This window comes from Peromyscus leucopus, chromosome 11 (assembly GCF_004664715.2).
Source record: "Peromyscus leucopus breed LL Stock chromosome 11, UCI_PerLeu_2.1, whole genome shotgun sequence".
Classification (NCBI taxonomy): Eukaryota; Metazoa; Chordata; class Mammalia; order Rodentia; family Cricetidae; genus Peromyscus; species Peromyscus leucopus.
Genome location: NC_051072.1, coordinates 64,495,358 through 64,512,410, shown reverse-complemented (window position 1 = coordinate 64,512,410; position 17,053 = coordinate 64,495,358).

Below are 17,053 nucleotides of genomic sequence, written 5' to 3'. Positions count from 1 at the left end.
TATGAATTGGAAATAGGGAGTCAAACTTAATGTGCCCAAATGATCATGGAAATTAAGCACAATTTGCCTAATTATTTTACAATTTCTTCAACTGTTTGCTAATATTAGCACTTACAATGGAAAATATGTAACATAAAATAAAATCTCATTATTTTAAACATACAGGACTTCTCTTTGGTTAGAACTGAATTTTCTTCCTTCCCCCAACTTGTGCTATTGTTTGGGGTTCATAAATACAATGAAGTTTCTGGACATTCTTAATTGCACCTTAATGGGTGTTAAGCATGGGGATGTGTGCAAACACACAATTTCCTAGCCTTTGACTGTTCTTTGCCTCTGGCCTCTGTCAAGGAGGCTTGCTAACTGCATCTCGGGGGAGCAATCACACAGCTTGACTCAGCCTGTGACTCTGACTACTGGGATTCGCTGAAGTCACAACCACTTTGGCGTCCAGAACTGGGGCACGGCGTGTCTACTCTTCATAAAATGCAGAGGTTGTAAGTGAAGTGGGAAGTGTGGGAGCTGATTAGGGATGCACCTTAAATGGTATCAAGGGAGCCAGTTAGCAATGCAAACTATGAGATAATATAAACATAGCATTCACTGCCTGCCGGTTGATCACTCTTGTGAGCACCACAAAAAGCAAAATAGAGGGCGAAAAACACAAAGGTGATCAGTAACAAATGCAAGACTTCTTCAAAGATCATTTTGCATAGAAATTCAGCTTCACAGACAAAATACATAATAAAATGACAAAGAGGACCACCCCGGCAGAAGATGATATATCCATTTGTCTTTCTGGAATTCACATAATCCTCCCTCATTCTAATGGGCAGGTCTACTTCTTTTATATACAAACCTTTTCCCTATTGCAAATTATTGACTGGCAGAATTTGCAGTGAAAAGATACAATTATTTTGGCTCTCTTGAACCTTTGACGACTACAGTAGAGTGATTTACATTTTCACTGATTAAAAAGTTAAGGTAATTTTTAATTTGGGAGGTTTTTTTTTTAATCATGGGTTTTTAAGGAACACAACACCAAGGCTGGCGAAGGATCTCTTTTTTGCTTGATATTCTCATACAGCTATTCTCCTGTCAACCTAGGCTTTCACAGAGAAGAGGAAAAAAAGCCTTTCTAAAAGCCTTGGCCTAATTAACACGAATGAACTAGATTTTATGATGAACAATTTATAGGCAGTTAATAGAGCTCATATACGGTAGCCAGGAGCTAGATAATTTATCATAAAAGGAATCTCACTTACACTCTAATCTCTGTTCTCTTAATACTGCAGCCAACTGTGTTCACAATTGCCAGCTTCCAAGCTTTGATTTACTGACTAGTGATGCTTTATATTTTACAGTCAAAACAAAACTTATAAGCACAATAAATACTAATATCTGTGTCCATTTGCTTCAAAGTACTTGCCAAATAATTTGCTCTTCTAAATTGTTGTCTCTAGACAAACATAATTTTCAAAGATTTCCTAGGACTCTTCATTCCTACTACAAATGAAAATAAAAACAATAGCAACATTGTTTATTAACCACCCTAAGTATTTGTTGAGAAGAAACTGACTTACCCCTAAAGAGCCAGCAGCTGCAAAATCAGCTATGAATGGGGAGGGTAAATACATCTCTAAATTGTGAGATAAAGCAGCAAGTGTCCCTAAGAAATCTGTTCAAAAGGAAAGAATTCCACTATGTGCTAGCAGTTGGTGTCCTATTGCTCTTCCTGTTTTAAACCTGGGAGAAACTAGTACACACCTTGGATAGGGAAGCACCGAGAGTTGGGTATCGGTGGCCATCGCTGCACTGTAGCTCATTCATTCATTCCTTTCCAGCAGGAGTTTGTGAGGCCTTCACAAAAGTACCTCCTACAAGAAGGTGGACTTGACCACTTTCATCCCTGTGGCTTCAGTGACAACATTCTTCTCCCTACTTCGAATCCACATACAACTGGGTTATAATTGCATGATTACCACTCATATCCAGATTGACTGTGAACTCCAAGACAGAAAAGGCCTCTGTGTTACCAGCAGAGTCCAGCTTATGAATGCAGCAATGGATGGTGTTGTACTTTCGAAGACTGTTAATGGAAGCATAACAAAATCATCCTCGTGAGAAGTTTGACCCACCATTACATTTGCTTGCGGAAAATGATGGCGAACTGATATTATTTTAAAGCATAGAAAATTTATTCACAAGTCAAGAATTGTTCAATTTCTTTCTCATAGCCAACTTTATAAATACTTTTAAACATTATGCTCATTTTAGGTTTTTCACATTTTAAAATGAACATTTTGGAGCAAGATAAATAGAGTTGGAATAAAAATTCAAATGAAAAGTTCAGAAAAATATGATTATTTAGCCCAAAGCAGATACGTAAAATATTACGTGAATCAAGATTTCTGGGGACATCCCAAATTGCTGCTCATTCCTTGAAGAGACAGATCTGTGGCCATTGTAAAGCTGGTTGTCCCAGGAAGTAACAGCTTCCTGACCTAACATTCATGAAATGTGAGACTGTGTGTCTATGGTTCCACTAAGCAGAACATTTTTCAAGTGATTAGGGATTTGGTTCTGCCTTCCAGGCAACCAGCTTTTGTAGAGATGATCAAATTATAGCCATGTGGTCAAGCTGATTTTATCACCAACTGTTCTCAAATATCAAATGTATTTCTCTATCACCCAAAGTTTCTTATCTCTTACCTGGAAGTTATGAAGATGGATTTCATTGTTTTTTATAGGAAGGTACTTTTCTGGTGAAAAAAAGAAAGAAAGAAAGAAAGAAAGAAAGAAAGAAAGAAAGAAAGAAAATTGTTCCCTTTTCCCTTCAGACTGTCCCCATCATGACAGAAAGATGGAGTCTCCAGCAGATCTACCAGAAGTCAGCCCCTTAACTGCCAAAGCACTTACAAAGAAATGCATCCTGAGTATGCCCAGAGTGGCTAGCAGGAAAATGCACAGGATGTGATACTTCTCAGACACTTTTCCTATTTTGCTTGATGCCACAAAGTGCAGAGATACAAGCAGAAGATGCTCTCAGCAAAGTCTACCAAAGATGCCACCCCACTCAGGGCTGTACCAGCCTCAGACCTCTAGAAGTAGACAGACAAACAACACTCAGCTCTGAACCAGAAAAAGAAAGCCTAAGAATGCTGTCCCTGTGACTCCTAATGTCAGCTAAAAATAGCAGAGGTGGGCACTTGACACCGAAGCTTCACCTGGGAGGCTTTCCCTGATCATTCCGATCCCCCAGAGTGTCTTTTTTCCAAATGGAATTGGTCATTGACATGTGCATGTGCTCCTAATAGCAAAATAAAAATATTCCCTGCCTGGAGCATTATAATAAAGTTGTCTTTTTGCATTTCATTGTCTCAGAGCATTTAATCAATTGACATAATGCCTGGGGTAGGTCAAAAGAAGCCACCTTGTATTGCATCATATGAATTGCAATAGTCAATAACTTAATAGCGGTATTTTAATATGACTTTAACTTATGTTGTACCAATTTTTCTATTTAAGTTAATTAATATGTTTATATTTCAGAGTCACGGGGTATTCAAGGATAAAAGTCTAGATAGATAAAGCTTGTGTTCATTTATTTTAAAAAAAATTCAGCCTTACAGAAAATTCTAAAGTTGACAAATTGTCCCAAAAAACAAAAACAAAAAAACAACAACAAAAAAAAAAAAACCTTGGACTTCCATTTCATAGTTTTCTACTACCATCTACTTTCAGGTATCTGAGATCTTCTACAAAGCTCTAACCTAAGTTTAAAATTAAATGACAAGTTGAAGTGTGTTTATTATAATACAGAAACAGGTACATATTCAAAACTCTGTTAGCTCCTTTCCTTTTCTATCTCAGGAAAGAATCTATTATCAGTTGTTTTCAAATCTCTGAAAACACTGATCAAAATTTAATTATGTAGAGTAGTCTATCATCTCTGGTTATAAAGCATACCTTGGCCTCCACATGAAAGAAACTGTGTGATGCTGGTGGATGTGTGTTCAGATGGCTACTTGGAGAGGGGAAGTAGATGTATATACAATTAAAGATATTAAACTCACACAAATAGTTTTTAGCTCCACCCAAAAATAAAACCAACCTTGGCTCCTTGGCTCTTCCCTCTGGGTCTAGGCAGGGTCTGGCTTCCTTTATCTTCACAGTTAACAGCAGGAGGCTGACGGGCCTATCTCAATTTTGACAGCAGCCAGCCCCTTACTGACAGAGTAAGGGTTCTCTCAGACAGACAACGGGAAGGAGATAACTGTTAAAAGTGCTTAATTCCAAACATGGAAATGAATTAGCTAAACTGCTTTGACAATGATTTTCCCAGATAACAAATAGCCTGAGGAGAGGCATTCCGTAATATAATGGTATATGTAGCACGTTCTTTCACTTAACCTGTCTTTCAGATGTTGTGACTGGTGGTGTATTTTTTTAAAAAAAATATTGTCTTCATCTTATTGTGAATTGGTTGTATTTCAAATATGTGGGAACATACCAGACAGGCCTCCTCCACCCAAGTACCACAAAATATTATTATAAATAGGAGCTAACTTGAAGAATCTGCATTGCACATTACTTTTCCCACTAAGTTGTGAAACACACGTGTTTTCACATGCAAATTCTTTGCTGAACCTAAGTAGACTCCCAAGGCCATTGCTTCTTTCTTATTTGTGTAGGCAGAGAACCTACTTAAACAAGAACTAAATTAGACGTACAGTTCAGGGCATTTTTGAATGGCAGGACCTCTCTACAGAAAGTGGGCCACTCATCCAGGCAGCCTAGTATTTTGACATAGGCCCTGTCAAATAGGAGATTCCATGCTACCAGATACACTTCTTTTGAAAATGTCATCCAAGGTGTAAATTGATTTCCTGTCTCAAAAGCAGCTGCTGCTCTGAACTACCTTTTATCCTATTAAAAGTGTCCCCATTCCACTGTCGCCTAGACCTGGAGTACTTGGTGGCACTGACATGTCTGTAGAATGCTGAGTCCTCAGTGATTCATTCATGATTTCAGCTACGACACACAAATCGCTAGTCTAGACTCTGAGGATGCAACAGTGCACAGGAGGGCCAAGGGGCCACTCCTGATGAATTAATTCCTAGCATGAAAAAGATAATAAATAAATAATAAGCAAGAGTATGTTTAGAGAGTGTATTTTGAAAAAAAAAATGAAAAAGAACAATATAAAGTGATAGAAACAGGCTTTTTGGGTTGGACAGCCAATGAAACTCTTTCCCAAAGCTCTATTTTAGCAAATCAAATGTAATAAACCCAACAGAAAATATTCACAATTTAGAGAAAGGACCCAGGTTCTTTGGTTTTTAAGTCTTTAAGCAAGCACCTGAGAGCCTTCTGCTTTTCAATGTGGAATCGGGAGCCTATTGGGACATTTTTCAGTATCCCTTAGAAGGTTCATACTGGCTCAACTTGATAACCTTTTCCATTATGATATTTATATCATGACTAAACCCCATTACATCCACCTTTCTAAATATGAAGACTTAAATCAATGGCTCTCAACTCTCCGTGCATCATAGAGTCACCGAGAATTCCTTGCAGAAAATATCCTTATAGCTTCAATTCAGTCTGAAGCTGAGAAGAGGGACTAGGCATTGCCATTCCCTCAAGTTATTTGAATGTTAACCCTGAGGGCATTGCTCTACACGAGGAGAAAGACTAATTATCAGGAGAGTCTTTCAGGTACAGCTTGTGGGCAGCTAAAGAGAGAGAGAGAGCAAGAGGGCAGAGATCTTTCAGGAGTTGTAAAGAGCACTTGTCTCTAGATGGTCCCCTGTCTTACATAAAGTGACCTGTACCAACAAAGAGAAAGAGAAGAAACAACAAACAATAACCTCAGACGATTTACCCGATATCATTGGTTAAAAATCCAACATTATTATTGTCAGGCAGGTTCCAAATGTAAGTGATACAAAGGTTTGTGGAGCAATCATTTTTTTTTCAAGTTATACAACAGCAACAGCACCTTCTTAAAGTTAAATACTACCATACTGGCTTCAAGAGATTTTCAAACTTGTACCTCCACCCACACATTAAATTAGCCAAAGCTGATGGAGAAGGGTATCTGAGGTTAGAATCACTGTCTTGCACAAGTTCTCCCTTGCACTGCCCGTAACTGGTGTCTAACCTCGTACCTGTGCTTCGCTTGATATCAGACATGAAAGTATATTCAGACTCTGAGCCTCATGGGGACCAGTTATTTGGAAGGGTCAAGACTAAATTACAAGAGGCAGGCACACACAGGTAAAGAAAACACCTGCAAGTCTGAGTCTTCATTCCTGGGGCTTTGTCATCGCCCACAACCAAATGCCCAGTTACTTTTCCAAACTCAATTATACCTGATTCTCAAGGTCATATTCTTTCTCCTTTTTCCACTCTACTAACCTTTTAGGATATAAAATTTTGCTATCAATGACACATTTTGCCTCTCTAATTGCTTTATATTTCATATGACTGAAGTTTCAGGCCCCTCAAGAAAAAGTATTTAAAAGCCTATCTTTTGCTGTTATCCCCTAATAGCGTCTCAGTAATTAGGCTAGGGTTTGATGCACAGACACACTTGGAAAATAAGCAATAAATGGAACTGATTTCCAAGGTGTCTTTGTGCTGAGAGCTTTAGGATTAGAGTTTTATTTAAATCATGGGTTCATAAGTCCATGGTAGAACCGACACTATAGGAGTGTTCTTGGAGAGAAGAAGATGGAATAGGTCAAGTAAAAGAAGCCATAACTGGATTTCTAAAGCCGAGCACAAGAAGGTAAACATTGTATGATCTTTCTTAGATGTGAAATCTAAGCAGTAAAATTCATAAAAGTGGAAGGTAGACTAGCAGTTTCTGAGCAATTAATAACTGCTGAGAGAAGGAGAATCAGTTTTTCCCAGAGGTGAACCAACATGCACACTCTGAGTGCTTATGTGTGTGTTTGTATTAGGGTTCTCTAGAGGAACAGAACTGACAAAATGAGTGTGTGTGTGTGTGTGTGTGTGTGTGTGTGTGTGTGTGTGTGTGTGTGGTATGTGTGTGTGAGTGTGTGTGTGTGCAAAACAGAGACAGAAAACAAACTAATACTGGAGAACCCAACTTCAAGGGCTGCTGCTCAATGGGACTGCAATACACTTCACTGGGGCACAAAACGAGGCTCTTTGCATCCAGCTCAGGGGAAGAACAGGTCAAGCTCTCCATTCAGTCCTCAGCACCAGGAACGCAGCAAATGAACGAATGAGACAACACTCAAGGACAGTGCTTCAGCTCTGGCATGCCCAGCAGTCTCTCCAAGGGCTGGTTCAGGAGCTCCCCTTGCTTGTCATTTTAAGGCAGCTTCAAAATCATGCAACATTCCCTTCCTTGCTCCATAGGCCTGCTGGGAAATTGTTCCAGCTCTTTGGTGCTATTTCCTAACAAGCCAGACCTCCTCTGCTCATGCGCCCTTTCATACCTCCAAGCATGTAGCCTCCCTCGCTCCTCCCTCTGCTACATATCTCAGCCAACCACTTATGACGATCTTAAAGGTCATGTTTTCCATGAAGGCTTTCCAAACTCGCCAAACTTAAATGTCCACATTTAGTTTTCCATTGTATTTCACTAGTTCTTTCCTCCAGTAACTGCAGAATCTACCTAGCCATTTTGTTTTTCTCCTCGTTATCAACCAGAAGGTTTCGGGTCTTTTACTTATAAGGTCTGCAGTCATTTTCCTTCAGTGGATATTTGTTATTTAAAAGCTGATTTCATCAATAGAGATATGTTTGCTAATGTTTACATATTGTCATTTTTATCTTGATTCAGACAAAACAACTCTTTGCCCCCTTAATGGGAAGGAGGAGCATCAAGAGCCAGAGGTCACTGAACCTACATGTATTTACAGCAAACATATAATTCGTGTTTACCTCACCTCTCCTAGTGGGCTTGGTTTACAAAGTTAATAAACATAAGCTCAACACAACACATTAAAATGGAAGGCACGGGCCATTCCCCCTCATCTAGTTCAAACCCACGTGTAAAGTATATGCATTTCTGCAAAAGTGGCCATCATCTCAGATCTCACAGAAACTAGACGGATGGAGTGTCCATACCGTTAGAAACAGCACTGCCTGCTGCTTCTCCTGACGGCCCATGGGGATTGTGACACAAAAACATCTCAATCCCTGGAAGCGCATGAGCCGTGTGTTCTGGAAAACATGCAGACACCTGATAAACTGTGCTACAATGCCTGCACCCTAGTTCTCTCACTTGATGTCCCTCTCCCCCTAGTACCCAAGTTGCCAAAGGACAACTGACCACCCTTTGTCTTCATGGAGGCCATAGTTTTCAGGTAGTGAGCCTTCTGGGCTCCATGGTTTATGAAAGCCCTCAATAGGGTTCCTTTCTGTTTGGCTATGGAACCCTGGCTCAGAATTTCTTTTGACATCCCTCCCGAGGCAAAACTGGTACCAGTGGGCCGTCAACCTCTTCGTGATTTATTCCTCAGTTATTGGTGCCTAAGGTGCATCACATAGTGTGTACAGTCAACTGAACTAGCCAGCTGTACAGTTGTGATAGAAAAAAAGAAAGACGTATAGGCTAGAGAGTGCTGGGGATTGAGGGCCAGGAGACACAGCCTCATTTTTTAAATTTCCCAAGGGACTTTTAGTGACTAAGAAAACTTTCTGAAGAGGGATCCACGAAACACAAAGCTGGTTTTGATGTCAAACCCCCTCTCCTAAAAGCAAGAACAGAATAATTCAAGTTCTGCCAGAGAAGATGGAAAATTGGCATAAGGGAGCCCCTGGCCTGTCTTTTCTTTAATGTGTCCTCATCTATCAGAGAAACTATTAGACAGATTAATACGTATTATAGCCCTCTAGTAAAAATCATGTTACAGAAAATAAATTTTTATCATTAATATACTTGTATCACTCACCTTTTAAGAACTGATTCAGAGCAATTCCCCCTTAGAAATTTTATAGGAGAAATGTGAAAACATCTTATTTCTAGCACCAATAAACTCAGGCAGTAATATTCCTTTTTTATTTTCCTTTTCCATTTTTCCTTTTGGATTATAGATTATGGCAGATTTTATGCAGCACTTGGTGACAAAATATATTTCTTATTAATGTGTAATATTTGCTACATTAATAATTTTATGTCATTAATTATTGATGCAAACTTAATTGTGCCCCATGTCCCTTTTTCTTGCAGCTCAATAAAAACTATATATTTCTTTAATTAGACTTCACTTGAAGACTGGAAAACAATACAGGAGTGGCGTTTTGCTAATTCACCTATACACAGCCAGAAAAGAAATGAAATTAGTGTCTTGAATGTGATTTAGCAAGGAAGCATGGAGATGTTCAGAAACTGTGGCTTTTCCAAAATAATTAACCTCGCCCAGAGGCCAGGGACATGAAGGCAGCCAAAACCCAGCACTGTGGGAGGAGAGGGTTTTCTCCTTTCTCGTCTGCAAGACATATCCCATTGATCTCAAAAGAGACAGAAGGAGAAAGCTGGAGTTAGCTAGCACATCAGTTTCTCTCTTTATATTCTCTTTCACTAAACATGCAACTCGGCCTTTCCTGCTTGATTTCAATATGCTGTTATGTTCCACTGTAAATAACTGGGAATGTCGTAACCACTTTTTTCCACTCCTAAGTGTTTTACTACAGAAAAAAAAAATGGTGTATTTGAAAGAAATTAGCATTTGTTAAGCATTTAGCCCAGGTTAAAAGAGGTGCTTCTAATCATTTTTTTCTAGGAGAAGAAGAAAAAAGAAAAGAAGAAGAAGAAGAAGAAGAAGAAGAAGAAGAAGAAGAAGAAGAAGAAGAAGAAGAAGAAGACAAGAACACACTGGGCTTGAGAAACAGAACTCTCTGGGCTCCATCTTTTATTTTCTAGCATTGATATAGAAAATAACAACAAAAGAAAAATTTTCCTAGTACAAGAGTAGCAGGCCAGCACAAACAGTGATTCGTGGTGAGTGTCAAGGGTCTGTGTTGAACTGGAAGGAATACTGCACATCCACATGAAACTTCAAGCCGGCCATGCTGCCATCTAAGACATTAGCTTTATAAGGCAGATCTCAAGTCAATAAACAAGACGGAAAATTGGCTTTGTGTGAATTTTTCTTATTTTCTTGATTTTAAACAGTTGTTTTATTTTTTCTTAAAACAGTACAAAACATAGTTACAATTGTACATGACCTGTGGACTATTGGTCTGATATCTCTGTAGTGTTTAAATACATAGTTGTATTTTACTGCATCTCAACCATCCAACAACTTTTGTTAGGTCTGTTATAAAATTACCATGGATTTATTCTTAGAGGGCAAAAGTTGTTAAATATGATTTTCTTTGGGAAAAGTTTCTGAGCATAGTTTTTGTTTTCTAAAACTTATTCTTAAAGGTATATATAAGAATATATATATATAGTCTTAGAATACCAAAAAATACATTTTTGCATAAAAGACTTTATATGCTAAATTTTAACTAAGGACTTTAAAAATATAATGTGGTGCTGTTTACCCACATATCCAAGACATATCTATCAAATACCAAGTCACTTTTTGTCAAGAAAGTTTTACAAATTGGTACTGTAGTATATCAATCTCCAGGCATTAAAGTATCCTTTCAACAAAGACATTTTTTAAATAAATAAAGTTTGTAGCTTTTACATCATCAGTATGAGAAGAATCAAGTCTTTTCAATGCTAATTGTAAAAACTTGATATTCACTCAATTGATTTTTGTTTACTAATTAAATTTTTAGCCTTGATTAGTATTTTTTATGAACATGATTAATTTTATTTTTAAGAAAAGGGTCTATGAGTGTACAGTTACTCCTGTACAATCCAATGCAAGTTTTGAATCACAGAAATGTTCTATACAATTCTTTCTCTTCTGGAGACCATTATAATTTAATAGAAAGAAAGATCTATACTATCTACCCCATCTTGATCTGTAATGAAGATAAGGATACAAATGTAGGTAAAGAACTATAGACAAAGTTTATAATACACATTAACAAAACTGTGGTACATATTGAGAAATACTTATTTCATACACATAAAAATTGGATGAGAAAAAGGAAAGTTTGGGGAAAGGAGAAAGTCACTTGACTTCTGGGTCACTAACAGATGAAGCACTATTATATTTGTGTGTGCATACATATGTGTGCGTGTGTGCATGTGTGTATACCAGATAAAGTAAAATTTTGTCTAATATTTTCACCATAAGCTTCACACACAGCCTTGTTGTCACAAACTATCAGTTGTTATTTTTAACTTTGCTGATTTTCTATAGTGTGTACATGGCATTCAAAATCCTTGCCTGGAGCTCACCACAGAAGCTGGCTGGCAGTGAGCCACAAGGATCCCTCCATCTCCACCTCCCTTGTGCTGGGATCACAAGCATTCTCCACATCCACCTTTTCTTTAACACTCGTGGAAAACACAATCACTTTACCAACTGAGACACTCTAGATTATGTTTTTTCTTTGACCTTACAGCTGCTCTGTCCACATACAAGCAATAATTTCTCATATGTTTGTATTCCATCATCACAGAACTTCATGCCAAGAGCTAAGTGACTTACAACAACACAATTTACTATCTAAGAATTGCCTTGCTATGGGGTTCAAACCCAAGTTAGTCTGCCCCAGGTATGAGCAGACTCTTCTGTCACACCAGCCAATTCCAAAATAACCACAGAGAGACTTATTAATTATAAATGCTTGTTTTAGACTTGTTACTAAATGAGCTCTTACATTTTAAATTAATCCATTTCTATTCCATGACTTGCTGCCATGTGACTTGTGTCTTGTTAACTCATCTTATATTGTCCAGCTTCCTCTGCATCTGGCTGGTGACTCCCGAGACTCCACCCTTCTTCTTCCCAGTGTCCTCCTCATCTGGCTCTCCTGCCCAGCTATAGACCAGTCAGCTCTTTATTAACCAATGAGAGTAATATATATTTACAATGTACAAAGACTGTTCCACAGTACCCATGTCTTATCTCAAGTTCTAGCAAGGGTTACAAACTACATGTCCTTTTCTGGGATGCTCTTTTAACTCACTAGTTGACATTAGCATCTGATCACTGTAGTTTTATAAGCAGACCTTTGGAACTATGTTCAGCTTCCAGAGATTACCTTCAAGTCCTTGCCCTGTGGTCCTCACCATAGACACTTTCATCACATAACAGTTTGCTGTTGGGAGCCTACCTGACTAGGGGTAGATTCATTCACATTTACCTCCCTCTCCATTACATCAGTGCGAGATAATTAGAGACTTGCAAAGTGCAATACAGGTTACTATAGTTTCACATCATCATACTCATTGTTCCCATGCACAGTCAAAGAGAGATGATTATACACAGAGGATGGAAATCTTGTGGATCTCCCAGGATCCTGCCTACCATAGCCTCTTTCCTCAGGCTTTCTACTAGAATACTTGGTTCCTCTGAACAAGAGGTTGAGATTCACTTTCCTAACTGCCTTTCAATTTCTACAAATGCTTTGACCTCTCAACACTATCTTATAGATGATCTGATTGGTCCACCTCTCAGTGCTGTCTTATACGTGATCTGATTGGTCCAATGCTATCTACATGCACTGCTTGCCTGTGTTTTTAAAGTGTCAGTGTTGGGGCCTTTTCCTGCCACTTGGTAAGTATAATAAATACTTGTCACAAATGAAACTTGCACAAAAGCTGACTGTGTGATGTCAATAACAGGTATAGTTTTTGTAGCAATAATGTAGGTTGATTTTTTTGAAGTCTTAAATTTATTGTTAGTACATGCTATTCAGAGGGTCTTAACTCTTGATATATATAGAAAACTCAAACTTCAAAGCATTTTGGAAAAATGACAGGCATCTGAGAGTCTTACTTTTTATTCCAATAAAAATACCTTTTACCAAGAAGTTAAAATTTCCTACAAAATGTAAAAGGACTAAAGAAAATAAAGGCAATAAAAGTGCTATTATTCTCAGTAAGACACTCCATAAGCCTGTTGATTTAGGAAAATCTTTCAGCCTTTACCCTCGAAATCACAAGGAAAATTTGGCTCTCACAATGCACAGAAAAGCTCTGAAGAGTTTTCTGGGGCTTCCTCTCAATTTGTCTCCTTCTTGCCTAAGAAGCTATTTCATATCACGTTTTCATACTATTCTTAAGGATATAAGAAATGTTTAGGTCTGGAGAAGAAACCCATGTATAGGAATTCAAATTTAATTTTACCATCAAGTGAACATTCCTATCAATAATAAAATCAGTGATTTCCCTGGTCCTTTTTAAAAATAGATAAAAGCTAACTAGTTCTGCTGTCTCGTTGGCTGCTTGATTGCTGATGAGCAATGCTCTGGCAATCTAGAGGACAGTTGTATTATTTTATGTCTTACAAATTACAGTACAATATTTCATGGTTTAGAAAAGAGCTACTGAGCTATGGCACTACTTTTCTCTTTAGAGTAACAGTTGAAACAATCAGCTCACTTCATGCATGGGAGACATTTCTCCAATCTCTTCCTCTTCAATAGATCTCCAATCAGATACATGAGGAGTTTATTTTCCAAAGAAATTTTCCATACTTCCACAGCTATCACTGATGAGTCTCTTGTTCATAGTTTAAAAATTATTTGAGTAACTGCTCAGCTCAAAGTAGACTAGCTTATGTTTTTGTATCACATTGACTTACTAGATCAATTCCATCAATAGATCAATTCCATCAAATAACAGTATTTCACCCTGCTTTATTTTCTGCAGTGTGGTGCTCTAAAACCTTATGAAGAAATGTTTTTGAAGATATGACTTGCAACTTTGAGGTTATATAAAAAACGTAACTTAACCTGAATGCTTGACAAGGAAACTAATCCTTTTTCTACATGTTGGTGGCACAGACATATCCAACTATCTGAGTGTCTTATGAATACCAATTTTATCTTTCAGTTAAAGTGAATGAGGAGGGCTGGAGAGATGGCTCAGTGGTTAAGAGCACTGACTGCCCTTCCAGAGGTCCTGAGTTCAATTCCCAGCAACCACGTGGTGGCTCACAACCATCTGTAATGACATCTGGTGCCCTCTTCTGGCCTGCAGTCATACATGCTATATACATAATAAATAAATAAATCTTAAAAAAAAAAAAAAAAAAACCCAACACAACTTTAAAGTGAATGAGGAGACTTTTTCAGTAGTGTCTTAGATCCACAGGAAACCTGACCTGTGATGGGAAGCACAGCTGTCAGAGGTAGAAAGTTCAACAATCAGCACCAAGCATGAGATCGGCTTCATTTGCTTTTGCCGATTTGCTATCACTTCCAAAATTGTCAGAGCATGAGAGTAAAGCTGAGGTAAGGTGCTTGTGGAAGAACAATACTTTAATTTGGCATTCTGATCCCTTTATTCAAGCTCAATGTATGGCACAGTGCAACTCTGCAATTTAAATGTCCCCAACAGTAGTTCCCTTCAGATAATTTATGGAATCTTAATTTCTCTAATTAATTTTTGCCTCTTGTCTTGTCTGTTTCTCAGTAGTTTTTTGAAGCTTTGTTTCTTGTGTCCTATGGGTGAGAGGACCAGGCAAACATCATGACAGCCTGCCCTAATAACTCAATTAACTAGGCCTCAGTCCTTGCTCCTTGGAACTAAAGAGGCAGTTTCTGAGGAAGAGCCATAAATGAAGGACAGGCCCTGACTAGTCTTAGCCAATTAGAACATACTAATAAGATTGTCACTTGCTTAAGCCAATCATATCTGAGAAGACCTAACTGCTCTAGGAACTCCCTTTATCTGTGCTTAAAATAAGCCTGAGAGCTTCACTGGGGGTCATTACCATTTCACCTTTGTGTAGGATGGCCAGCCCCAGCATGCTGGAATCTTTCTTGAGACAACAAATGCTCTTGTTGGTTGCATATGTAGATGGTGGTCTTTTGTGGGACTTCTACAGGACCCTAATACCTAACACGGGAAGAGGGTAGATGTTTGCACAGTACATCAAGAGCCTGGGATTTGTAATCTTGGGAATGGGGTTATTTTTCAGTATTTTCTCCATCAGTTTTCAGAGGGTCTTATCATTCAACTGCAATTAATCAGAGGAACTGATTTAAAAAAAACTCAGCAAGTGAGAGCTGAGAGCATTCTGTAAGGCAACCCTGTCATTTGCTTCCCAGAGTATCCCAGAGTGCAAAGGAAAGTGTCACCACAAGAGCTTCCTGGAAAATCCAGGACTTCCAGATCATAGTTTGAAAGCATCAACTCCCTACTGGAGTGATTTATCATATTTCCTTGATGTTCAAGATACTTATGTTCACAATTATGGATTCTAGGTCAGTCAACAACTTTTGAACGAGGCCTATTTTTAATGTGTGGTATTCTTTTTCTTTTGAGAATATTGCCTAATCAATGGTGAATGTCAGACAAGAAATCCTTCAGTAATGATAAAATAGGTAATGTGGTCCCTGACAAACATAAGGCCATACAATAGCACAACAAAGCAGTTTTGAGATTGAGCCTTAACATTGGTCCATGCATCTTCAAGATTTTCTTTACTATCAAATTTTGATGAATGAGAATAAACAGGAAAAAATGTACTGTGAGAGTGATCTTAGCTATTGGACACTAGATCCCATAATTGAGAACATGTAGGATGCTTCTCTAGGCTAAATTTGATTTCTGTATGAGAGATTTTATTTGTTATTTATAAGAACATGTGTGTGTTTGTACATGTGCGTACAGATATGCAGTTTCCAAGTAATTCAAAGTGCTTTAGAGATTTTAAGATCATATTCACAATATGACAATCACTGTTTTCATGAAATTTGAATTATTGCATATGATTAAATGGTGATGGGAGAAGAAACCTGTTCCACTGAAAGGCTGCATGTGACCCACTTTGTCTTGTTATCAGGAAGCTTCCAACCTGAACTTCTTTCCTAACATGAATCAATCAAATGGTTCTAACTAGGGCTGAAACTGAGTATTTTGTCACTAAAAGGAAACGTCAAGATTATCTAGAACATTTGACTCATTGTATAGCTAAGAATGAAATCCAAAAAAGGGAGTCATATGCCTTGCCCACAGTTGCAGAGTTAATTAGTGACAGAATTATGAATTACCCCAGGACTTCTGTTGTCCAGTGTAATATTCTTTTCAGAAGATGGAAAACTGGCCATTTTATAAAACATGAATAAAATACTGCAGTTCTTAGAACCTGTGCAATGAATGGTTGAGAAATCAGGGCTCAATTCTATTACAATACTTCTGCTTATTCTTGGCACTTCTCTTATCATCAAACATAGATAACATCTATATGCTATCCACAGTAAATCTGAGAATATGTGTGTTAAATATTCAGATTTTAAACAGTCAAGGAAAGTGTTTGCATATTTAGTTTTATGTGTTTGCTCTGAGACAGTGTCTTACTATGTATTCCAGGCTGGCCTGGAACTCAAGACAATCCTCTTGCCATGGCATCTTGAACACTGTAATCATGAGCATACACCACATGCTCAGACTCTAAGAGGGTCTTAATAAATTAGAATTTTATCTCAGATTGATAGAAATATCCAAATCATTACATTTCATTCCCAAATTTTAGAGGAAAAAGACTGACCACCCAATGCTGGTTATCACCTGGTTAAGACTGGAGCATGAATATTCCCTGTCTACTTATATTTCATAATACTTGGATCACCATCATGAATTATATCTAGGCATTAGACAAAGTGCAAAGTTGATTAAGACAGTGTGCCCATGAAAGACTCTTAAGAGAAGAGAATGGCATGGTGAGACTTGTCTTCAGAGGCATCAGTTTCTTTCCCTTCACCCCCTTCAATAGTCATTGTCCTCCATTTGGGCCCTATCAAAGTATGCCAATAAGAAAGACTGATTCTTACAAGTTACTTCATTATCATCCTCTGTAGCATACCCATTTGCTTGTATTAGTATTAGTCCCATCATCTAAAATGTAAAACAGTGAAGGCTCTCTGGATTGAATTATATTTTATGCCTGGATAGTTCACAGGTGGTCAACAAAGACTCAAGTCCACAGTG